Source organism: Asparagus officinalis, unplaced genomic scaffold, assembly GCF_001876935.1.
Source record: "Asparagus officinalis unplaced genomic scaffold, Aspof.V1 AsparagusV1_Un20, whole genome shotgun sequence".
NCBI lineage: Eukaryota > Viridiplantae > Streptophyta > Magnoliopsida > Asparagales > Asparagaceae > Asparagus > Asparagus officinalis.
In genome coordinates, this window is record NW_017972286.1 from 66344 (window position 1) to 92248 (window position 25905).

At 35.9% G+C, this 25905-nt stretch overlaps 1 pseudogene; it reads right to left on the bottom strand.

Moving 5' to 3' along the window:
* Window positions 1–791: 791 nt before the first annotated feature.
* LOC109827095 lies at window positions 792–25905 on the bottom strand (annotated as a pseudogene).

Consider the following 25905-nt stretch of genomic DNA (forward strand, 5'->3'; position numbering starts at 1 on the left):
CCAAATCAGCCCTCAGACAAAACACATCATGTTCCCATATGCGCACTGTTAGCTGGTTAATCAATCTCTTTGCTTTATAGAAAAGTGAATCCATCAAATAAAAAACAGTAGTAACTAATTAAAATTTATTTTTTTTCCACTAGCTGCATAGAGCATAAAAGGTCCGAGTCAAAACAAAACCCTACCTGCACTATTTTCCTCGATCTCAATCATGAGGAGTACCTCCCAACTCTGCCTAACAAAGGAAAACTAACCATACTAACATCAGTGCACTAAAAAAAGTCTTGAAGTTTCAACACCGCATGGCACCGCATTTGTTTCATTTGAAATGTTTAAATTATATCATATATTATAGTCTAAACCAAACTTATTAGCATCATTCACTTAATCTGAGTTTGACATGACAACCTAATTTAACTTTACTCAACCTCTATGTAAAAGCATTAAAAATTGCGGACAGATTGATCATATAAAGAAGTGCACTTCCACAAAATGCTCAGGATTTCTCCTTCCAACCCTCCAGGGTCTTGGACTCCACTCCTGTAACAAGGTAATGGTGAATTAATTAATAAACATTATGGTACGTGATAACACGGTTCATTTTTCTTTTGTCAGAGGTGTAACAGTAATATTCTTTGCAAACATTAAGATTAACACACTTATCACAGTTACCTAGATTAGTTACAGTGAACAGACTAAGCTTAAACCAAGTTACAGTTGCAGCAAGCTGAGGAATAAATTAGCTGCAGTGTTATACTTAAGTATATGATCCACTACCAACAATATGCATGTTGTTCAAACTCCAACAAATTTGTAAGTGGGCAAAAGCATAGAAGAGTTTCAATCACTTTACAACAATATTTTCAAGCTCCACAACATTGTTTATGCAACTCAAACTGGTAAGTTCCAAAATACCACTTACCATGCATTTTTTTGCCCCCTGGTTTATGCAAGCAATCTATCAAGCTCAGACACCCCCACATAATTGCCGAAAATAAATACAATCGGATATGCTTCTCATTTTCACAGGATAACCCATACAACTAGGGGTGACATTTGAGTTCAGTACTTACTCCAAAACCTTCAATAGAAAGCGTCACCACGCACACAATCTGTAATCGGAAACAAGCTCATCTGAAACAATTTGACTTGGGACTACCCTTTGTGTAGATGAGCCTCCAGTTATCCCCTCTCTTGATGTAGAATCAGCATTTGAAGATTCTGGAGCAACAATAGCAAAAGCACCCGAGTCACCAGCAGCACTTGAACCATCTAATACAGTTTTAGCAGAGTCAACCGTCATCACTTCATCAAATCCACCTGAACTGTGAGCAACATCGGTACTGAAGCCACCATCGCTGGCTTGCTTATGCAGATTTTTGACCTGATGAGCATCGGAATTGATCTTCATTTCCCCATCAGCCACAATTTCTGAAACACCCTCAACCGTTTCTACATTTGTGTCAATAACTGTTGTTGATTCCTTCAAATGATCAACATCATCTAGAACAATATCTTTGTCATCGGCAGCTTGATCTTGGTTATCAGGTTCAGTATAAGATTCCTTATAGGTGTTAGTTTCATTCAGTAGGTTTTGAAGTGGACAGAACATCGTCCGTCTCTCATCATCAACAGTATGATTCCTTTCAACGTTATACTCAACTGCCTGATTTTTTGCTGCAATTCTTCCTTCAAGTGCCCTATTCTTTCCAGTAATTTCTTCATCAAGAAGAGAACGCTGTTTATTCTTCCTCTACTCGTAAATGTCCTCTATGCTCGCTCAGTAACCTCCAAACTCTATCACGCTCAGGTGTATTAGAACTCCATATCGCTGCTGTAGTTTTCGTTCAAGCCCTTTCTGTTCATCGACTTCTTCAACCAAGCTACCCACTCTGTATGAAGCTGCCATCACTTCCAGCTTTTGCAAAGCTCGAAATCATTCCAACCGTGTTGCAGCAGTATCCATTTGCTTAAATATAGCCTCAATCTGGGACCATAACTTCCCAGCCCTCATCTGTCCATTCAAATAGAAAGCAAATACTAAATTTATTGAAATACTGATTCGCTGAAGATCAGGAAAACCCTTTTTGTTTAAGGAAAGGCTGGATCCTGATGATAAGGAAAACATAGCGCTGCAATTACAGTGTCGAAATTAATTTGTAAGAGTGCATTAAAGTTCAGACATAAGTACAAAAGGAGGAACCGTAGATTTGAGCTGCTCAAGTGAATAATATTTAATATAACATCAAGCCAAGGTGTAAATTAATTTAAGTTCTAAAAGTGAGTTGCAATCGTGCTTCTAAACGCACCTGGTGTCCATGTGCAAGGGGTTTAATCTTGCTTTCAAGTTTTGTTGCCTTCTTTGCCTCATCGTCCATTTTCCTTTTCATTATTTCAAAATCATTTTGTAAAGCAGCAAGCTTTTCACTATTACCAGCAACCCTAGCAAGGCCAAACACATTACGACCAGGAAAGTACACGAGATCTTTGTATGCATCATGTGCACTAACAAAATCATCGAGAGAATCATTCTCATGCCCCATGGCCACCCGGCAATTGAACCTCTTCCACAATCAGAAAATCAGCCTACGGAAAAATGAAATGATGATGTGTAAGTTCATATTCTAGTATCAACTCTGAAGATTCAAGCTTGTAAACTATCTTTTTACACCCTCACTAAGTGGAGTACCAGTATGACCATAGGATCACATTCATAAGAAAACAATGTCTTGATAATACATAACATCTTTAAAACTGGACTTATTGACCAAATTCACAAGTTCAGAAGTTCATGCTGAACAATAATCTAGGTACTAAATAAATATCAATAATCTAGGTACTAAATATATATATCACAAACTGGAAGTTTTTAAGAAATCCATGCACACAGAACATATGGACATGCAACTGCATATAGAAATAAGACTCACAGGGAGGGAAAGATTTCCAATTCACACGAGTTCAGAGGAGTTGATATTTTTTTAACTAAAATTAAAGCGTAAGAGAACTACATGAGAAAAGAAGGTCGTTCAAAATTTAAACCACAAGCCAGTTCTTAGATTAGGAATTTCTCATCAATCTTAAACATCCAAAGAATGTGAAACATATGTTTTCAGTATATTCAAACATATGATTTCTATTGATATTAAAGTGAGTCCATCCAGTATCAATTAGTTTCTCATGAAAAAAAATTCTAACTAAACCGCTATGAATTTTCTTGAAAATGGAAACTTAACAGGCATGTTAACACCAGGAGCTACACAGAATGAAATATCTGGTGGTGACAAAAGTGTGTTCATTAGTAATTCTATAATTAGGAATTTATAAAGACCATCTACTCCCTCCATCCATCCATCCCAACTACTCATCTCGCTCCCAACAATTCATCCATTCATAGCCTCCACAATCAAAATAAATACCCACACACACACGAGCTGCCCTCATAACACCATCACAGCCCTCTTCCCCATCCCCAAACTCAATCTATCATAGTCAACAAAATTCAAAACCTTTGTCGCCCCCAGTAATAATGATAATAATAAGCCATCACCCCGTAACCCAACAGCAATCCTCCCTCCCCCTGACCGCAACCACTTTCAAAACCCAGTGAGAATAAGTGTCCTCACATATCATCAAAAATCTGAAATGTATTGCACTTTCTAAATTGAGAACCAAGTGTATTGAGATTGATTATCACTCCAATCATAATATGGTGCAGGCCAAAAAGATTATCACTATTTTTGCCCATTTTGGTTCTTTTTGACTCCATGACAATTAACTAAGAGCTCCACAAATTTTGTGATTTTTATGGGCTATAACCCATAGCTCTTATTTCTTTTCATTCTTTTTGACCCCATGGCAATTAAATACCTCTATTTTTTCGCGGTTTTCATGGACACACCATGGTCTTTGTTCATTGTCACACGTTTTGTCCTAATTGACGATTTTTGAAGGCTATAACCCATGATTTTAGTTTAATTTTTGATCATTTCTACCCAATGAAAATTAATTACGCATATTTGTAAATTCGTGATTTTATGAGCCATAACCCACTATTTTCGTCCATTTTTTTGTTTTGAACTTTCTATCCTATGCAATTAATATTCATACTTCAAAATTTTGTAACTTTCATGAGCAATGTTTTAAATATCCGCCGCCATGTCGGACATGGTGGTCAAACATGTCGGGTTGAGGGTTTGAGCACCATGGATATGCAAATTTCATGGCGGAAATCGGATTTAAGGTCCATATCAAACATTGCGCGCAAAATGACGGCTAATATCGGCCGATTTTTTAGTTTTGAACAATCGACCTATATAATCTTTTTTTTTTGTTATTAACTATTCGGGTTTGGGTTTAATACCCAAAACCCAAACCCATTTGACTTATTTTTAGCCTTGATTCCCTATTACACGCGATAGAACCTCAATTGGAAGGCAAATGGCTGCTCCTCCCTCTCTCGCAAAAAAAAAGCCAATGGCTGCTCCTCTCTCTCTCGCAAAAAAAAAAGTCAATGGCTCCTCTCTCTCTCTCTCTCTCTCAATTAGGGCAAGAAAAGGCCAATGGCTGCTCCTCTCTCTCTTTCTCTCGTTCTCTGCATCAGAGCTTCAGAAATCGTTACATTGGAGCTCAAAATCACAAATATGTCTCTATCTCTTGCCCCCCCCTCCCTCAAGGTTCTAATTCTCCATTTTTTTGGTCAAACCCAGATTGTGCAAACTGTAAATTTTAAGCTTCCAAGGGCCGAAGCTTCCATCTTTTTTTGTTTCTTTCTCGAAGTCAACAAGGTAAGACACCACTTGATCTCTTTGTTTTTTCCTCTCAAACAAAAATTGAAATTGAAGTTCTGATTATCCCCTTTTTTTTGTCCAACTCAAATAGTGCAAACTGTGGGTTTCAAATTTTCAAGGGCAAGAGCTTCCGTCTTTAAGACACCCCTTCCTCTCTTTGCTCTTCCCTATCAAACAATAATTAAAATTGAAATTGGTCAAGTTTTTTTGAAATGTAATTTACAAAATAGCAAGAGAGAAATATCTGAGATTATTCATAAATCATAATTGGTACATGCATCAAAGATATTTCTTAGCAATATGATGTCAGTTTGCTTGATTTTTGACATAACAAAAATCTAATTTAAAGCATTTTGTTAGAAAATTTAGAATGTGTATTAGATGAAAACAATTTGCTTGGATAAACTTTCATGTCATTTTACATTGTAATTGGGTTATTCACAATTTTACATGCATGATGCACAATTATAATATTTGATTTACAATGTATAAATATGTAATTAGTTTTAAGTTTATCTATCTAATTTCATGTTTGTTGTTAATTGTAGGAACATGTCCTCAAAAGGACAAGGATCTACTAGATTGTTAACATGAAAACCAGACAGTAAAGATCCATGTTGGACATACGGGGAGAGAGGTGGTCCCGACACAAACAAGGTTAAATGCAAATATTGCAATCAAATTCTCAGTGGTCGTATTAGTCGATTCAAAGCCCACCTAGCCGGAAAGAGGGGGAATTGAGCGCCATGTGTGAGAGTTCCTGATGACGTTGAGCAAAAAGTTACTGAAATAATGGAGAGTGCAAATAAAAGGACAAGAAGGAGACAATGATGCACAGAGTGAGGTGCATATAGGGGAGGATGAGGAGCATAACTCCTTGAGTAGTTAAAGAAGCTCATCGTCCTCTTAGAAGGTAGTTAGGCCAATGAACTCCTTTGCCACTCATTCTCCTAAGGAGATCGCCCAAATAGTGACACGGGAAACAACCGACAATGGACTCCGAGCTTAGAAAGAAGAAAAGGGAGGATGTATTGTGTTAAGTCTCCAAATAGTTCTTTAAAGCCAACATTCCATTTCAAATCGCCACGCTTCCCTCTTTCCTTCAAATGCTACAAGCAGTTGGCTTGTTTGGAAGTCATTTACAAGCTCCATTAATATATAAATTGAGCGAGACATATTTGCAAAAAGAGGTGGAGGAGACGAAAGAGATTGTTGACAACTTCAAGAGGACTCGTGTTGTCAATGGTTGTTCCTTAATGACCGATGTTTGAAGTGATCGAAAGTCTAGAAGCATCATAAACATAGCTATACATTCCACTGGGAGGGCTTGTTTTTTATTTTCACATGATGCATCGGCCTATAAGCACGATGCTCAATATATTTGTGACTTTTTGGACAAGGCTATTGATCAGGTAGGGGAGGCAAATGTGATACAAATAGTCATCGGTGGAGCTTCAAAAAATACAGCGGCCTCATATTTGTTGGAGGAGAAGAGGTCAACATATTTTGGACGGGTTGTGCTACACGCACCATGAACTTGATGTTGTTCGTCATAGCCAAGATAAAGTCCATTTGCAATGTCATTTTAATGGGTAAGAGTGTACCAGTGTTCTTATATAATCACACCAAGCCTCTTCAATTGTTTAGAGAGTTCACTAAAGGTGATCTTGTAAGACAAAGGGTTATTAGGTTTGCTACAGTGTTCCTCTCTCTACAGTCATTACGGGATCACAAGAAAGATATGACGTAAATATTTACCTCTGACCAATGGACAGACTGTAACCTTTCGAGAATATCAGAAGGTAAAAAGGTATATTTTTATTTTATTCATTTTATTTATTTTATTTATTTTATTTATTTTATTCATTTTATACATTTTATTCAATTTATCATTTATATTTCATTGTTTGTTGATTTTTGTATGTTTGTAAGTTCCGGATATAGTTGCTAGCAACAAGCTTTGGGATAGTATAGACTTTGCCCTCAAAGCATTTACTCCTTTGGTGAAGGTTCTTCGAAACGCGGATGGTGATAAAATTGATGCTATCAGATTTATATATGGGGACATGTTGGTGGCTATGGAGGAGTTGAAAGTGGCCCTTGGGAATGATGAGAAGTATAGTCCTCTTTGAAAATGATTGAACCAAGATTTAAGAAGCTTAGCACAATGCTACGTAAAGCGGACTCCTTTTTGAATCCTTATTTCTGTTACCCGGCTTACACGGAGATCGAAAAGGACAGAAGCTTCAAGAAAGTTGTGGTGGAGTGTATGCACAAATTCTATCCCGAGGACCATTCGACTTTCACAAAGATTGGAAAATACCTAATTATCAAGAATGCCTAGGGTCATTTGGAGATCAATTTGCGAGGCGAGGAGCTACTAAGGGTGCTTGTCTGGGTAAACTTATATTTTCATTCCAATTAATTCATTGACCTCTATTAGAAACTTGTAAGTAAAATTTTACAATTATGAATTGACTAGTTACTTGGAGGAGGTTTTATGAAAATGATACACACGAGTTGAGGAAGATTGCAATGAGGATTTTGGGCTCGCCAACTAGCTCCTCAACTTGTGGCTCCTCAACTTGTGAAAGAAATTGAAGTACATTTGAAATGGTAATATTATTTCTTAGATTTTAATTATGTTGTAGGCTTACATATTTGATAACTAGTTTTTGTTGTGCTAATTCATAATTCTATTTTGCAGATTCATACGAATAAGAGGAATAAACTAATTAAAAAACTTCATGACTTGTTTTTGTCAAGTTCAATGCAAAGTTGAAGAACAAGTCTGCCACCATAGATAGATATCCTTTATTCGCCTATGATGACGAGGAAATGGTCACCAAATGGTTGATGGGTTCGGAGGGGAATGATAGCGAGAATGAAGTAATTCCGGGAAAATGTTTGACTTTTAGGCAAGTAGGAGATGTTTCGGGAGCTAATCTAAGGAAGAGAAAGAGTGGAAGGTTGCAAAACAATAAAAAAAAAGAAGGTGACATCATCTTTGAGCCGATGGAAGATGATGACTGATAAGGAAGAAGAGATGGGGGCATTATTCACAGAGTCTGATGAGGAGAATAATCTTATTATCAATTTCGATGAAGATTGATATGGTTCATTTTAGCTTTCATATTATTTTGGATTTGTTTTTTGGATGTTAAACAATATGAACTATTTGTAGCTTTAAAAACTTAGTTGTTTGATAGTTTTTCTTATGTTTCTTTATAGATATGAATCTTGTGATTGCATAAAAATTATGCTGTTGATTTTCACTCTATATGTTATATGTTATTTGCTTCATTTCCTGTATGCTATTCTATGTTTACTAACAATATTTTCTTATTTTGTAGGTCAAGCACTCTGATGGTTTCAAGATGCAATCAAGAATCAAGTATCTACAATCAGTTAGTGACCCTAAACATCATATTTATTTACTTTTTATATTTTTAGATTAGACTATAGAATTTATAAAGTATGCTTAAATTGTATTTAGGAATGCTTAGATTTCATTTAGGACATGACATTATACATATGTGCACCCGATATGGCAATCCGATATTTAGTACATGTCCCCCCGACATATCCTTGATTTTCACTATCCGACATGAATTTTAGTCATCCGATATGAACCCGACATCTAACATTTAAAACCTTGTTCATAAGCTGTTATATAACCAACTATTTTTGTCCATTTTGAATCCTTTCAGATCAACGTCAATTGAGAACTTTTCAAAGTATATGATCTTTATGGGCTATAGGCCATAATTTTTGTTTATTTTCGTTCTTTACAACTCAATCGGACTTACGAATCCTATCTTAAAATTTGTGATTTTCATGAGTTATATAGCCCATGATTTTTGTTTGTTATCATTCATTTCTACCCAATTACAATTAATTATGTTTAATTAAGAATTCATAATTTTTATGAGCTATAATGCACGATTTTTTTTCATTTTTGTTCATTTTTGTTCATTTCTTCCATAAGACAATTAAGTAGTTTTTCTCTTCATAGGCTATAACTCTCGATTTTAGTTTATTTTCGCTTGTTTCGATACAATGACAATTAAGTACGCATATTTCAAAATTCATGATATACGTCCAAGAAGTGTATGACAAGTGTTTCAAAACATATATCGTATGATTGAGTGCATGTATGAATAAATGCATGCAGATATTGAAGAAGTGTTTCATAACTCACGATTTTTAGTCATTTTCATTTATTTCTACCAAGTGCCAAATATGCATGTTTCTGATTCACGATATTCATTGCCTATACCTATGATTTTTGTTTATGTTTGCTCTTTCCAGAGGCAATTAAGTACTCTTATAGCAAAATTCACATTTTTTATGGGCTATAATCCGATCTTTGTATATTTTCATTCATTTCCACTTAATCACAATTAATTATGCTTACTTCCAACCTCATGATTTTCATAAACTACATAACCCACGATTTGTGTTCAGTGTGTTCACTTTTGTTCATTTTTTTGCACTAGCAATTAAGTATACGTGATTCAATATTCACAATTTTCATAGGTTATAACTTGCAATTTTAGTCTATTTTTTGTTCCTTTGGATCCAATGACAATTAAGTACGCATATTTAATTTTATTATTTCTTAGGCCACCCACACTTTTTGTTAATTTTCATTTATTTTGGCCCAATGATAATTAAGTATGTATACTTCAATATTTCGTAGTTTTCATGAGTTATAATCTATGATGTTTGTTCGTTTTCGTTTTTCGAACCAATAATAATTAAGATACTTTAGAATTCGCAATTTTCCTGGAATATAACGATTAAATTACCAAATTTGTATATTATTTCGACCCCCTTTACACGTATGGTATTTTAACTCCCCTAGGCTACATTAAGGTATTCACGACTTTAATAGGCGGCACTCGAATATAGTCCTTTTAATCTAATAATGAGTATGCATATTTCAAAATTAGCTATTAATAGGCTATAACCCACTATTTATTATCAATTTTGCTCATTTCAATCCCATGTCAATTAAATATTCATAATTCAAAATTTTGTAATTTTCATGATCTATAAACAACTATTTTGCTCTTTTTTCGACAAAATTAACAAAAAAAATTTTGTAATCCCAAAAAGCCATCAGAGAAACTAAAAATACAAAACTTGTAAAGGGGTGTTACAAAAAATACTAATTTCATATTTTAGCCATTTTTGCTCATGTCAACTGAATGTAAGAGCACTTTAAAATTTGCGACTTTCATGGGCACCCATGATTTTTGTCCATTCTCATTCGTTTCTACCCAATCCCAATTAATTATGCTTCCTTTTCCCAATTTTCATGAGCATTAACCCACGATTATTATTCGTTTATGTTCATTTGTATCCCCATCACAATTAAGTATGAGCGTTTCAAATTCATGATTTTCATAGGCCCTGCGATTATAGTCCATTTTCATCCTTTTCGATCCAATGATAATTAAGTAGGCATATATTAAAAGTCGATATTTCATAAGCTACAAGCCATTATTTTTGTTAATTTTCCTTCATTTCGATATCATGATAAAGAAATATTCATACTTTAAAATTTTAAAATTTTTATGATCTTTAACCAACTATTTTTGTCCATTATTGTTCTTTTCAATTCAATGCTAATTAACTAAGGACACTTCAAAATTTGCAACTTTTATAGACTATAACCACAATTTTTATCCTTTTTTATTCATTTTTACCCAATGACAATTAGATATGAGTACTTCAAAATTCACAAGTTTCATAGGCTACACCCGCGATTTTGGTCCATTTTCATTCCTTTCAATACAATTACAATTAAGTATGCATATTTTAAATTTTGTTATTTCATGGGCTATAATCTATTATTTTTGTTCATTTTTATATCATGGCAATTAAGTATTTATACTTCAAATTTTTGCAATTTTCATGTCATAATTATTTTTGTCCATTTTTGTTCTTTTTGACTCAATGGCAATTGAGGGCACTTCAAATTTGCGATTAGCATTCACTATATAACCCAGGATTTTTGTTTGTTATCGTTCTTTTCGACCAAAGGGCAATTAAGTACGTTAATATAACCCACGATTTTTGTCCATTTTTATTTGTTTCTACTCAAGCGTAATTAATTATTCTTACTATAAAATTCACGATTTTTATGAGCTATAAGCTATGATTTTTGTTCATTTTCATTCATTTCAACCCAGTTGCAATTAATACGAATGCTTCACAATTCACAATTTTAATAGGCTAAACCAAGATTTTAGTCCATTTTCGCTCCTTTCATCCAATTACAATCAAGTCCATGTATTTCAAATTTCACGATTTTATGGGCTATAAACCATTACTTTTGTTCATTTTTATTCATTTCAATCTGATGGCAATTAAGTATTCAAACTTCAAATTTTTATAATTTTCATGAGCCATAAGAAATATATTATGAGCTATTGAGAGATATGATTGGATATGATTTTATCTCATACCAATTTTATAATAGCTCCTAACCTCTACTTAAGAGAGGTTAGGGTTCACTGAATAAAATCTTGATCTTTTTCTATTTCTCTATATGGTATCGAAGTCATCCTCTTAGGTCTAGAGAACCTCTTTTTTCATTGTCAACATCAAGCCGCCAAGAAGGTTTTTGTCGAAAACTTTGTGCTTCCCCTCTACAGCCTCAACATTGAATTATTATCCATCGGCTACTGTTCATCAAGCAATGTTCATAAGGCTACTGTTCATCCATTTGATTTGTTGTCCATCATTAACTGTTCATCCATACGCTTGTACTGTTTTATCCACGGATTATTGTTCACCATTCACTCCGATTAGAACCGACCCCACTCTCGCCTACCCTCATCAACATGTGCCTCGTTGACCACATTGATCTTTGCTTAAGTCCTAAGTTAACTCCACATCTTGGATCATTTGTTTATCAAATCTTTAAAAAAATACCATTTTTTGTTGGATCCTGAAAAGGATCATTTGTTGTTAAATTCTTCAATGATCATTTGATCGGTGGAGCCCTAGAGGGGATCAGTTGATTAGAAGACATCCAAGTGAAAGATAATAAGATCAAGACTACTTTGAGTTTTTTGAAGCTCACAAATTAGAGTGTGTGCACTTTGTTTGTAACAAGCTTGACATGTATGATTTACATGCTCTAGATTGAGGGGGAGTGTTAATGAATATATTATGAGATATTTAGAGATATAATTGAATATGATTTTATCTCATACCTATTTTGTAATATCCTCTTAACCTCTATTTAAGAGAGATTAGGAGTAAATGAATAAGTTCTTGGCTTTTTCTATTTCTCTACACAAACTATTTTTGTTTATTTTTTAACTTAATGGCAACTAAGGTCACTTCAAAATTTACACTTTTCATAGGCTATAACTCAAACTTTTTATATATCTAAGGCCATTAAGTATGCCTATTTAAAAGTTTGCAATCTCTATATAATGCACGATTTTTGTCCATTCTCATTCGTTTCTAGCCAACAACATCAATATCAAAATATTTATCCCAAATGTTTGAGATCGGTTATATGAATCATATTCTTCCATTTCATTCCATTATGAGACATCTCCTCCATTAAGTTAAACATTATCATATCCTTCTTAATTGTTTTCAACCAAGTTCTTTTAGATATACCTCTAGATCTTCTAGTCCTATTAACTATAATACTATCATTTTTCCTAACTGGTGTACTAAAAGGTCTTCATTGTATATGACCAAACCATCTTAATCAATTCCCTCTTATTTTATCCACAATAAGAACAACCTCTAATTTACTACAGATGCACTCATTATTTATCATATCTTTTAAATTATACACACGAGACCATGGCAACATTCACATTTCTGCTACACATCTTTTGCACATGTTTTTTAATTGCCCAATACTTTGATCCATAAAATATTGTTGGTCTTATAACCATCCTATAGAATTTTTTCTTTAGTTTCATTAGTATCTTACGCTCACATAAGACTCCCGAAGCACTCCTCCATTTTAACCATCCCGATTTGGTTCAATAAACATCATCCTCAATCTCATTATTATGCTGAATGATTGATCCTAAATAACGAAAATAATTATTTTAGATATTTCTTGATCATCAATATGTACTATAGGCTTTTTTCTTAGTTTTATAAAAAATGCACTCCATATATTTCGTTTTTGTTCTACTAATTCTAAAATCTTTAGATTTAAGAGCTTATCTCCACTTTTCTACTTTAAAAATTATATATCTCCTAGTTTCGTCAACTAACACTACATCATCCGCAACTAATATATACCATAGGATTTCATCCTGAATATGCCTAATAAATTGGTCGATAACTAATGTAAAAAGATAAGGCTTTAAGTCTAACCCCTGGTCTAAACCTATGGTAACAGAAAACGGATTAGTCTCCCATTCGTTAGTTCTTACTCTAGTTAGTACTCTATCATATATATCTTTAATCTCATTAATATATATTCTAGATACATATTTTATTTAAACTCACCATATTACCTCTCTAGGCACTATCATAAGCTTTTTCAAGATCTATGAAAATCATATGTAGATCCTTTCTTTTCTCTCTATATCTCTCTATCAACTGTCTCAAAATATGTATATGTTCCATAGTTGACCCCCAGGACATAAAATCAAATTGATTTCTAAATACACCTGTCTCCTTTTAAGTCTTTGTCAATTACCCCCTCCTAAGTTTCATAGTATGACTCGTGAGTTTTATACCGTCATAATTTGAACAACTTTGTATATCTCATTTATTCTTATATATCGGTATCAAAGTACTAATCCTCCACTCATCGGGCATCATCTTTGTCTCGATAATCTTATTAAATAATTTAGTCAACCATCTAAGCCTATATCTCCAAGACATTTCCAAACTTTAATAGAGATACCATCTGATACAACAGCTCTTTCACTTTTCATTTTCTTTAGAGCGTCTTTAACCTCACTAATCCTAATTTTTTGATAATATTTATAGTTCTTATCGTTCGCTATATAGTTAAGTTCTCTATGTTGCTCACTTGTCTGGTTATTATTAAAACTTTTATGAAAGTAACTCCACCTCTCATTTATTTCCCTGTCGGTTACTAGACTCTTTGACCTTTGCTTTTAATATACATAATATTACCGAAACCTTTACTCTTCCTTTCTCTAATCTTAGTAAGCTTATATATATCTTTCTCTCCTCCTTAGATTCTTACTTCTTATAGAAACTCTCATAAGCAATATATTTTGTCTCACTAACTGCTTTCTTGCTTCCTTCCTTGCTAGCTTATATTTCTCTAAGTTCTCATTACTCCTATATTTTTGTAACTCTTGATATAATATTTTCTTCTCTAACCGCCTTTTACACATCCTCATTCCACCGCCAACTCTCTTGACCATCTAACCTACAACGTTTAGATTCTCCTAGTATATGTTTAGCCTTCTGCACATCCTCATTCGTTTCTATCCAACCACAATCAATGTTTACTTCCAAATTCATGATTTTCATGAGCTATAATCAATGATTTTTGTTCATATTTTGTTTATTTTTTACCCAGTGGCAATTAAGTATGTTTTTTTCCAATATTAACGATTTTTATAGGCTATAACTCACGATTTTAGTCCATTTTCATTTCTTTCAACTCAACGACAATTAAGTAAGCATATTTCAGGTTTGTGATTTTCATGGCTTATAATCCATTATTTATGTCCATTTTTGTTTTCTTTGATCTTATCGCAATTAAGTTTTCATACTTTAAAATTTTACAATTTTCATGAGCTACAACCACCTTGTTTTTTTATTTTGGTTATTCTCAACCCAATGGCAATTAAGAACACTTCAAATTTAGTGATTTTAACAGGTTATAACTCATGATTTCTGTTTATTTTAGTTCTTTTCGACCTAGTGGCAACTAAGTACTCCTATTGCCAAGTTTAGGATTTTAAATAGGCTATAACGCACGATCATTGTTCATTTTCATACTTTTCTAACCAATAAAAATTTATTATGCTTATTTCAAAATTCGAGATTTTCATGAGCTAACACACGATATTTGTTCATTTTCATTTATTTCCACCTAGTAGCAATTAAATATGCATGCTTTAATATTCATAGGCTAAATCTGACGATCTTAGTTCATTTTAATTCCTATCAATCAAATGACAATTATGTATATTTCAAAATCATGATTTTATGGACTACAACCCACTATTTTATCCATTTTCATTGGTTTCAGTCCCATGGCAATCATGTATTCATACTTCATAATTTAAATTTTTCATAAGATATAAGCAACTACTTTGTCCACTTCGTTTCTTTTCGACTCACATGGCACTTAAGTATATATGCTTTAAAATTCATGATTTTCATTGGCTAATTTGCAATTTTTATCCATTTTCGTTCTTTTCGACCCGGTCATAATAAAGTACTCGTTTCAAAATTCGTAATTTTCATAGGTTATAACCCACGATTTTTGTCAATTTCCATTTGTTTTTATCCAAATTGTGAAAAGCAGAAAGCAAATTGAAGCAGTAAGACACCACTTAGGTTTTTTGGGATTTAAGCTAATCAAAGCGGAAAAAGTGCCAAGTAAAAAAGCAGTCTAGTTTAAATATGGATAAATATTCAAAAATTTCAAGAAAAATCTTAAATTTTGTAAATACATATTTAATGATTTATAAAGATAGAGAACCTAAGCATGACCCAATACTAACAAGTTGTTGTGTCTAGACGGTGGAGGGAGAGTAATGGACTGAAACTTCAATTAGGAGCCTGCTGAAGATGGTGAGAGGAGCTCAAAAGATGCGGTGGAGGATGGTGAGAAGCGGCGGAGGATGGTGAGAAGCGGCGGGAGAGGATATGCATTCAGCAGGAGAAGGTGCTAGAAGCGATGGTGGAAGCGAGAGCAGCTCTTGAACATGGAATTGGTGAAAGGACGTGGCAGATTTGTGGCTAGAGATGGTGGAGGCACAGGATAATTTAGGGTGTTTGGATGTTTTTTGGTTCATAACAAAGAAAGAGAAAAGGAGATAGTATGTGTTTTAAAGTGCTTTTCACCATTTTTCCCTGCTTCTCACCGCTTTTCCACACCTTTACGAGCAAAAAGCTCCATTAGCACTTTATACCACCTCATTGAAGCAAAGTGTAGCGGCCAAGGGCCACTTCCGCTTTACAGTACTGCTTTTTGTCGTTTTTTCAAAACTGATGCTAAATGAGCAACCGAGGATATAATAGTGGTCCAGTCCATTTTGCTAGTCATATCGAAGCATGTGAATCTCACAACTCTTATCTCTTATCTCTTGATAGATTATTTTGTTAAATGAAGTGACAACTCATATCTACCTATGCATATACCAAGGTTTTAAATGTCAAATGTTGGATGGCTAAAAAATCCATGTCTGATAGTGAAAATAGAGAATATGTCGAGGGACAAATAGTAAATATCATATTGTCATATCAGGGCAAAATAGGGGAGAGAGAGAGTAGAGAGAAAGAGAGACGTACCTCAAAACCTAAGTTTCCTCGAACCACCAACAAATCCTTGCTCACGCCCATGGTTTATAGTCGAAATCAACTTTGATCATAAAATTTTTGGGCAAAATCCCCTTGATTTCAATCGCAAATGCCTAAGCCAAAGAGAGTGCAAGAGAAAGAGCAGGAAAGAAGAAAAAATATTGATTTTTTCCCTAGAATTTTGTTTCAAGTCTGAGGGGTATTTTTGAGTGCTAAAGGGTTTTAGATTTGGGTTTAGAGATCAATACCCAAATCCAAAACTTCAAACTTTAGTTTTATTGATTTCGGCTGATTTGGTGGCAGATTTATCCCCCAACATTTCCTACATATGACCCACCACGAAATCGATATTTCATCAAAAACGACATACACATTGTAAACCCAAATATCTTTATGGAGGGGTTCTAAACCGCGCCATGTCAGTCGGCATGTTGGAATATTGATACGAGTTGCCGTGCGAGCACCCTTTGGTCGCGGAATTACCAAAAGGTGGGTTGAGAAGAGGATGACCAAAACTCAAGAATAATTCAGTATAAGGCGAAGGAAAATACCTTCTCTAGATTATGAAGAACAAAGATTACAATCTCTCCCTCACAATCTCGCTAGAATTGAGAACAACCCCTCAACTCTCTCTCTAAACCCTAATACAATTATTAGAATTTCTCTTCCCTTAGGTCTGATTGTTTAGAACCCTAAAACAATCCTATTTATAGATGTGCAAACGTGGATGGCAAACTTGTAAATAAACAAGCCCAAAAGAATCAGGAATCCCTGTCAAAACAGAATCCAAAAAGAAACAGGAAACCCAGAAATCGCGATCCGGTCGACCGCCGGGCTTGGTCCGGTCGACCGGCCAGAGAAGTTTCTCAAACCCTGCAGCGTGCACTGAAACTGAGGGAACTCGCGAGCCCCTCCTCCTTTTCTGAACCACCTGGCCTTGCTAGGAATCTGATCTCGACGTCCGATCGGAAATAACTCATTCATCCCGCGTCTCGTCGTAGTCACTTCTCGCTCCAAGTTGCAATCCTTAATCGATGGCTTTTCTGGAAGTCTAATGCACAGCAAAACAAACTTCTTGCTCGCATTCACTAACCTCTTCGCTCGCGTCACCGTTCCCAAGCTTGTCTCCTTCGGAAGAGATGCCGAACGAAATATAAACTTTTCACCACCCTTGGTGAATGTATACTTCTGAGCCCGCCTCTCGTAGATCGCATATCTATCCCATAAGTACGGATTGCCCAGTATAATCTGACAAACATCCAATGGAACTACGTCGCATGTGACCTCGTCAATATACGACTCATGGAGCGCAAATCTTATAGTGCATTGATCATCTACACATAGCTTCTCCTCCTTCTGAATCCACCCCAATGGATAGGGCTTCGGATGCTTGACCGTTTTCAGACCCAGCTTCTGAACCAAGGCTTCGGATATCAAATTCTTCTCGCTGCCCGGATCAACTATGGCATCAACCAAACTGGTCTTCACTTGCAACTTAAGAACAAAGAGCTGCTCTCTCGGGTCGTCGTCCTCTTTCGTGGCCTGTTTCCCCGTCATAAGATTGAGACTGCTATTAGGCTCTGTCATCCCCGGGACTTCTTTCGGACCTTGAGCTATCATGTATGCCTTTTTCTCCTCCTTCTTCTTCAACCCTCTTGGCTTGAGATGAGGATACTTCTCCCAGCACCGATCAGCTTCGTGTCCTGTCTTCTCGCAGTGACTACAAATCAGCCCTGTTTTCCCTGGATCACCCTTCTTCTTCTCCTCCTTAAACTGAGAACCACTAGACTCGCCTCCAACTTGCTTTGCATCCCCCTTTGCTTCGTTGCTCTTCTTTTGCTTGCCCTCAATGGCAATGGCCTTCACGCTCGCATCTGCAATAGTCTCGACCGTGAATAACCTCATCTCCTTTCGGATGTAATCGCTCAATCCCACCATATACTTCATAAACACGGAATATTCCTCTGTCGCAATGTTAAGAACCATTAATAACCTCATCTCCTTTCGGATGTAATCGCTCAATCCCGCCATATACTTCATAAACACGGAATATTCCTCTGTCGCAATGTTAAGGATCATCGCCTGCTGCTGGAACTCCGTAGTGTATTCTTGAACGGTTTGATTGACCCTTTGGCGCAAGCCATACCACTTGTACCAACGCTCCTCAAGGAATCTCACCGGATAGAACTGTTTCCTAAGTAGCTCCTTGAACTTGTTCCACGACACCGCCTTCTTCTCCTGCTTGCAATAGGATTTCCACCACATCAACGCGTGTCCTGAAAGCTTCAAAGTCGCGAACACAATCTTCTCTTTTGACGAATAGCCATAAAGAGTAAAATACGTCTCCATCCGCTCGATCCAGTCATCAAGCCTCTCGACGTCAACACTCCCATCATAAATAGGAATCTCCACTCTGAAATCAATCTTCAGATTCTGGTAAGAATTCTTACCCCCTTGATGCGGTGCAGCCTTGACGGTCTCGTCCTCCTCGTCGGAGCCTGAAAGCTCGCTCTCTCCACCGGACTCTATAGGTTTCTTCTTAGACCTAGAAGAAGATTCCCCCTTTTCGTTCCCTCCTTGGATGAGACCGACGAGTTTTGTGAGCGTCGATCCTATCGTCTCGATCTGCTTTTCTAATGCATCAATCCTCGCAGAATTATCTCCTTCAGCCATCTTCTCCTTCCTTAAATCCTGGACTTTTTCCAATGAAATAGGGATCTCGCCAAGCTTCTTGTATGAGGAACGAGTAAGGACCATACACAGGATGCCCCTTCACCGGATCTAGTGCTCTGATACCAACTTGATACGAGTCGCCGTGCGAGCACCCTTTGGTCGCGGAATTACCAAAAGGTGGGTTGAGAAGAGGATGACCAAAACACAAGAATAATTCAGTATAAGGCGAAGAAAAATACCTTCTCTAGATTATGAAGAACAAAGATTACAATCTCTCCCTCACAATCTCGCTAGAATTGAGAACAACCCCTCAACTCTCTCTCTCTCTAAACCCTAATACAATTATTAGAATTTCTCTTCCCTTAGGTCTGATTGTTTAGAACCCTAAAACAATCCTATTTATAGATGTGCAAACGTGGATGGCAAACTTGTAAATAAATAAGCCCAAAAGAATCAGGAATCCCTGTCAAAACAGAATCCAAAACGAAACAGGAAACCCAGAAATCACGATCCGGTCGACCGCCGGGCTTGGTCCGGTCGACCGGCCAGAGAAGTTTCTCAAACCCTGCAGCGTGCAGGTTTTCCGGTCGACCGGCATGCGTGTTGTGGTCGACCGGACAGAGAACTGTCAGTCTTTCCTGTTCTTTTTTGCGTTTTGCTTCTTCCGACTTCTTTCGCCATTTCCTTTAGCTCCATCCACGCTCCTATTCTCAAGATACCATGAGAATCTCCTATCCTCAAGCTCCCATGAGGATCGCTAAGCTCCCGAGGCAGGGAAGAAGATACACCCGTATCAAATATGGCCAACATTTAAAACATTAGCATATACACATACAACTTAAGGAGTGTAAGAACAATTAGTATATTAGAATAGTCTATTATTGCCACACCGAAATTTATGCAATTATAACCTATTTTCTTTGCTATAAATAAAACTTGACCTCTGCAATTAAATCATTTTCCCAACATAAAAGACATTTTCAACAAGGTGGAAAGCATGTTGTTTCCCCTGTTATTCTATACAAGAAGAAAGATCTTTTAGCTTGATTTGTAGAGATCTGATCTACTCATCAAGAACAAGGTTTCTATCAAATAAGGATATTCACTTAGTCAATGTCATTTAAATACCATAATTATTTTCAATTTTCATTAAAAGATTCTTTTAAAGTATGACTTACAAACACGTACACTTAGGATGAAAGATATGGTAATCACATAATACTAAAACCATAGAACTTTTTCCACTTCTTCGTCCTTATGTATAATAAACCTTATATAAATAAATACCCAACATTTCTAGTTATGAATTTGTAACTTTTTTTTGTAATTTATATCTAGTATATTCCATTTGATAATCTAAATTGTTAAAATATTTCAAGAGAAGGTAACAAAACATGTTTTTCCTTAACCTAGATGAGCTTGCTGAAAACAATAAAGACAAGATGGAGGAGGAAAAAGAAGTGAATCCATTGAACTAATGAGAAGTAGAATTACAACTCTTGAAAGTTAGGCTGGAAGCGGAAAGCTAGTTTCTTATTTAGAGGCACTCAAATGCATTAACAAACAACTAATAATCACTTGGCATACATTTAGTAACTAAAAGTCCAGATATCTACATACAGATATCTACATACACTACTATGAGACTCCTGTTTGAAGCCACTTAACATAAGATTTCATGAGTGATCTATCTAAAGTCTCTACAGGAAATCATCGATGGACTTACAGGCTATGAAGCACGGACACGCATAACATGAAGCCGTGTCGTGTCCGTGTCGGACACACGTGTCGAACACACGTATCCTATGTATTTTTTAGGATTTGCCTCGTGTCGGCGTGTCGGATGGCCGTGTCGGATCCGTGTCCGTGCTACATAGCTTACAGGAACTATGAGTTATATGCTTAGAATTTTTAAGAGGGATAATATTTCTCACATGGAAAAAATCTCAAAACTCCTGAGGTAATACCCTCTTCGTGTGTCCTCTGAGGAACTCGTAATAGAGTTTCTAGAGCTACCGAAACATATTTTATGCACATTTCCAATCTGTTGGGATTTTATAAGTCTACTCCAATTGATAAGGTTAAAACTGAAATACTTCAAATCATGCACGTACATAGAAAACAAGATAATGTCAACAAGAGGAACGAGAAGCCTAGAGTTCAAAACAGGATCTACACCAATAATGGCATATATATGTGTCCTAAATTCAATAAACCTTTAGATCCCCACTTCTTGTTACCATGCGCTATAGACTTCTTATAGTTTTCCTTATGTACAACGTGAGACCTGTTATAGTTTCCTAATTTTACATATTTTTGCACAGGTTATCTTTAAAAATGCTGCTTTGAACGATCCAGAATGGACAGAAGCCAACTACTTTGGATCATTTTCATCTTTCAACAAACATAAGTGAGCATACAGACATCAATTTGAAGTAATCTCTCAATGATAAACCAAAATCTCAAGTTCCCCACGAGCGATATGGAACAACTCTGAAATTTAAAGCACCCAAGTCTAACACCAAGCAATAGTTGTGGTTTTACCTAAGGCTACTACTTCAAAAATCTGATTCATGGTTTTGAGGTAGGCAAACTTGCATCAAAATCAATTATCAAAATAGAGAAACGATAGCAATCTACGTCACATAATAATTCCTACTCTGGTGTATTACATTCCCTTGCAACTAAATACCAGAGGATACCTCAAGCCACTAATAATTTATCAATGGAAGCTAAACATGAAGCAACCTTTATTCACCATGCCATAAAAAATTCATTAACGGTAACTAAACATGGACCATTACTTTTATATATGTATATATATAATATAATAGCTCCAAAATAGCTGTTCATAGTTTTCTTTTGGACAGTCAACGAGATTACTAACAGATTCAACAAACAACATTCTTCAAGAAGGTTTCCACATTCAAAAGAACTTTTTCTATAGTTCATTCAATTAGATTTAAATGTTACTTGATGTTATAGTATTATAATAACATGTGACAGTCATGCTTTAGGTATGCAATATAAAATCTAACAGTATAATCAAGGTTATAAGATGAGTAACAGATACACAGTTATATATCAAACTAAGAAAGCAGAGGGGGGAAAGATGTGATAAGGTTTGGAGAAGTATCAGTGAGGGAAAAAATTCAAAACATACTTTTGTGGTGTCACAAGCAGCATACCTCCTTCAGTTCATCCTCTTCAAAATCTTCAATTTCAGGTACAAGCATAGAAGGTTTCCCATTAGCTGCACGCTTTTCCCCTTTCTTCTTTTCCTTCTCTGTTTTTTCTTCAAAGGGATAATTTGCATTATCATGTTCCAGCAAAGCAAGGAGCTCCTTATTTATCATTTCATCTGCTTTCTGAAACAAAGTTGGGGGAACAAAGGAGCTCTTATCTTCATCCTTCCACATCAATAAATTCCTAGTAACATCCAAAGCCGCAGAAGGTGGCCTTGGAAGCTCCCTCTGAAGTCTGAAGCACTTTTGATCCCTAGAATTGGTATGACTCCCGCCTTGCCTGTTCCAATGCCTTTTCTCTAGCTATTTAGTCTGACATATCCTCTTCAATTTTTTCTTCTACTTCTTCATTCTCCTCCGGAATAGGTTGAATAACTATCTGATACTCATTCTTAGGTTGTGGAAGGTTAGTTAAATGAGAGCACAATTTCCTTCTCAACTCAGCCTGTCTATGAAGCTCAAACCTTGCACTATCCTGCATTTCGATATCTTCATTTATGTGGAGCTCATCTCAGAAAGGAGTCGCTCTAGGAGTTGCACCAAAATAATGCCCATCTCTCGATGGAGTCATACCAATTCTAGGGATAAGACCTGTAGGCCCAGGACTCATCAAAGGTGTAGCCATGGGATTCGGAGTCTGGATCTCCCTTTTCCTAGGGGTGACACCAGAAAAATATGATGGGTGTAGCTCAGGATTCTCCCCACCTAAAAGTGGTGTTTGAGACTGTCTTAACCGTGCAAGGTTCTCAGCTTCCATCATGATGGCATCTGCTTTTTCCCCTGGAGTCCTCTAGGGTGTCCGCATGGGAGTCATTCCTTCTCTTGGTGTCTGCAAGTAATTCGCAAGAAGGGCACATGTGACACCACTTCCTTCAGCAAGCTCTTCAGCACCAGAAATAAGATCACTTGCATAACCCATTTTTGCAATTTCATCTAGTTCTTGATCCGAAATCTGTGGTGCTCAAAGCATCAGTTTTGACCTCTTCCTAACTGCTTCTGGATCATTGAGCTTACTTGCTTGCAATATCACAGAAGGAGCATCTTGACGCTATGTGATTTTATTCTTCGCAATATCTTGCTTCCTTAGCTGTGCCTCTATATCAACCCTCCTTTTGCCTTCCAGCTCCTTGGGAACTTAGGTTGCTCCACAGGTCTCTCCTCACCTGAAACATCAGAAAAGCCCGGGGGAGGTCTCTTTTCAAATGGTATTTCAGCATTGTAATCTATTCCTTTCCTTTTCCTCCTCCCATTTCTTGTACTGATGCCAGCTGCCTTCAGTTGTCTTCTCTTTTGCAAAAAAGCAAGCCTCCTAGCTTCTTCAAGCTGTTTCTTCCTAGCCTTCCTCTTTGCTTTTTTCCCCTAGTATTTGCTAATCTTGCCCTTGCTTCTGAGAGCATTTCCTTTTCATCTTCATCCATATCAACCGGATCAAGACGGGCCGGTTTCAACTCAATAATTGAATCAATCTCTCCTGAACGTAGCTTTCATGGATCATCATTTGCGTCATAATTCTCATCCTTTGCACAAACTGCATAAAGCAGTTTTTCATAACGCTCAAGGCACTGGTATGGTGTTCTACCAACAATTGGAGCAATATTTCTCCACTGAGTAGGCATGAGTTTTGCAAGATAGAATAATTTCTCATCTTCTTCCCTTGTCCACTCAGTCTGTTAAATACCAAAGATAATAAAAAATATCCAATATGTAATACTAATAACAAAACTTAAAACAAAGTTCTTATAATGCAACTTAATAATCAAACTTAAAACAAAGTTCTTATAATGCAACTTAGTAATCAAGTCACATACAATCTAAAAAATTCAGAAAATTTAGGGTTAGTTGCACTTAAATATCCTAAAGTTTAATTATTTTTTAACTTTGGTACCTGACGTCTAGTTTTCCCAAATAATACCCCCAAAGTTCTTTTTGACAGTAATACCTTTTGTCACGTCAATGATTAGATTCTGGAAAAATTTTATGTTTTTCCCAAAAACTCCTTCCTTGTTAATTCTTTCTTTCAATTTAGAGTTTTCCATTCAATATTTGGTGTGAAATTTTAAACGGCAGTTATTTTTCAACAGTTTAACACCAAATTTCATTGTTCTTAATTCAAAGGAAGAAGAGAAAGACAGGGATTCAGAGGGCTTACATTTTAGTTTAGGGGGGTGCATATAAGTCCAAATATTATCATGTGTGTGATGCCTTTGAAAAAATTTATGAATGGTGACGTAACATGAAATTAGAGTAAATTCGTGAAACTTTGGTATCACTTGGGAAATTTAAACATATCAAAGTTAAAAATCAAAGAAATGTAGGGCATTAAAAGCAATCAACCCAAAAGTTAACAATAAAGCTTCTCGGAAAAACAACATTTATATAATACTTTCAAGAACTAAAGCACAATATAAGCATAATTAAACAGAAAAACTATCCGATGCTTCGCGAAATTGCCCCAACTCTTTTAACTAGCATTTCGCAATTCAAAAGCTTAAGGATCAAACTTTTTCCTCAAATTATTTTTAAAAAAAAAAGATCCTTCCCCTTATATTAAATTAGGGTTTGCAGAAGCATGGCAGTGTATTAGGATCGATTAGTCCCACATTTATTAAATGGAGAGTCAATTGTGTGTTTATAGGTTCTTATAAGGACCTGTTTGGTTATGAGAAATAGAAAAGAAAACCTTGGAAAGGGTCTAACAGCGTCAGAACATGTCAAAATGTGACAAAAAGTAAGGAAAATAACCCAAAAAAGGATTACTAAACTTGTGTTAGGTTCACTCAAGTAAAAATAGATATACTTTCTTAAAACCCCTTGCCACGTCAATTATTAAGGAATGCCCAATTTCGAGCCTTCTGAGCGGAATTGGCTGAAAAAGGCTAGAAAAGGGGTGTTTTATTAATAAAAAGATTAGAAGAGAGGCAGTTGGAGGTTTCTCGAGAGAGAAATATTAATAAAAAAGGGTTTCACCATTTCCTAAAGTTGTCCATTCCTTTTCTTTTTGTTGTGAAACAAACTAGTTGCTGGAAAAGGATTGCACCATCATTTTCACTCCTATTTCTATGCAATCAAACTCAATATGTTTTGTTCGAAAAAGCCTCAAATACAGATTCCCAAGAATGGCTAGAAAACGTAAAAAAAAAAAATTTCTGGCTCGGATTGCCCGTTCTATATTTTTTGGAACCGAAATGAACAGTCCCTAAGAGACGTGGGTTTCCTACCGCTAACAGCCGGCTTTTAGGGGTAAGTTCTCTCTTACACTAATCCTAACCCTCAACTTTTTAACTAGAATTTTGGGCATATTCATAAGTCCAACAAAAACAAGATTTTAAAAAAAAAATAAGATTCTTTCTCCTTCTGTTGCATTGATCTGCAGAAGCATGGTGGTACATTAGGGTCCATTTGGACCCATATTGATTAAATGGGGAGTTGATTGTGTTTATGGTCTTAATAGTGTGTTTGGATGGCGGTAGCAAAGGGTGGGGGAAGGAAAGTGGGCACTTAACTCTGTTTGGGTTGAGAAGGGTAGCGTTGGAGTGTAGAGGAGGAAAGGGGAATTGGTCATAAACAATCTAACATTTCGCCCTCTATCATAACATCTGAGATTTGATAACGAATCACTTCTTTTCCCTTCCCTTTCCCTTATTAGAACTCCCAAACATTATGTGATAAGTTACCCTCCATTCCAT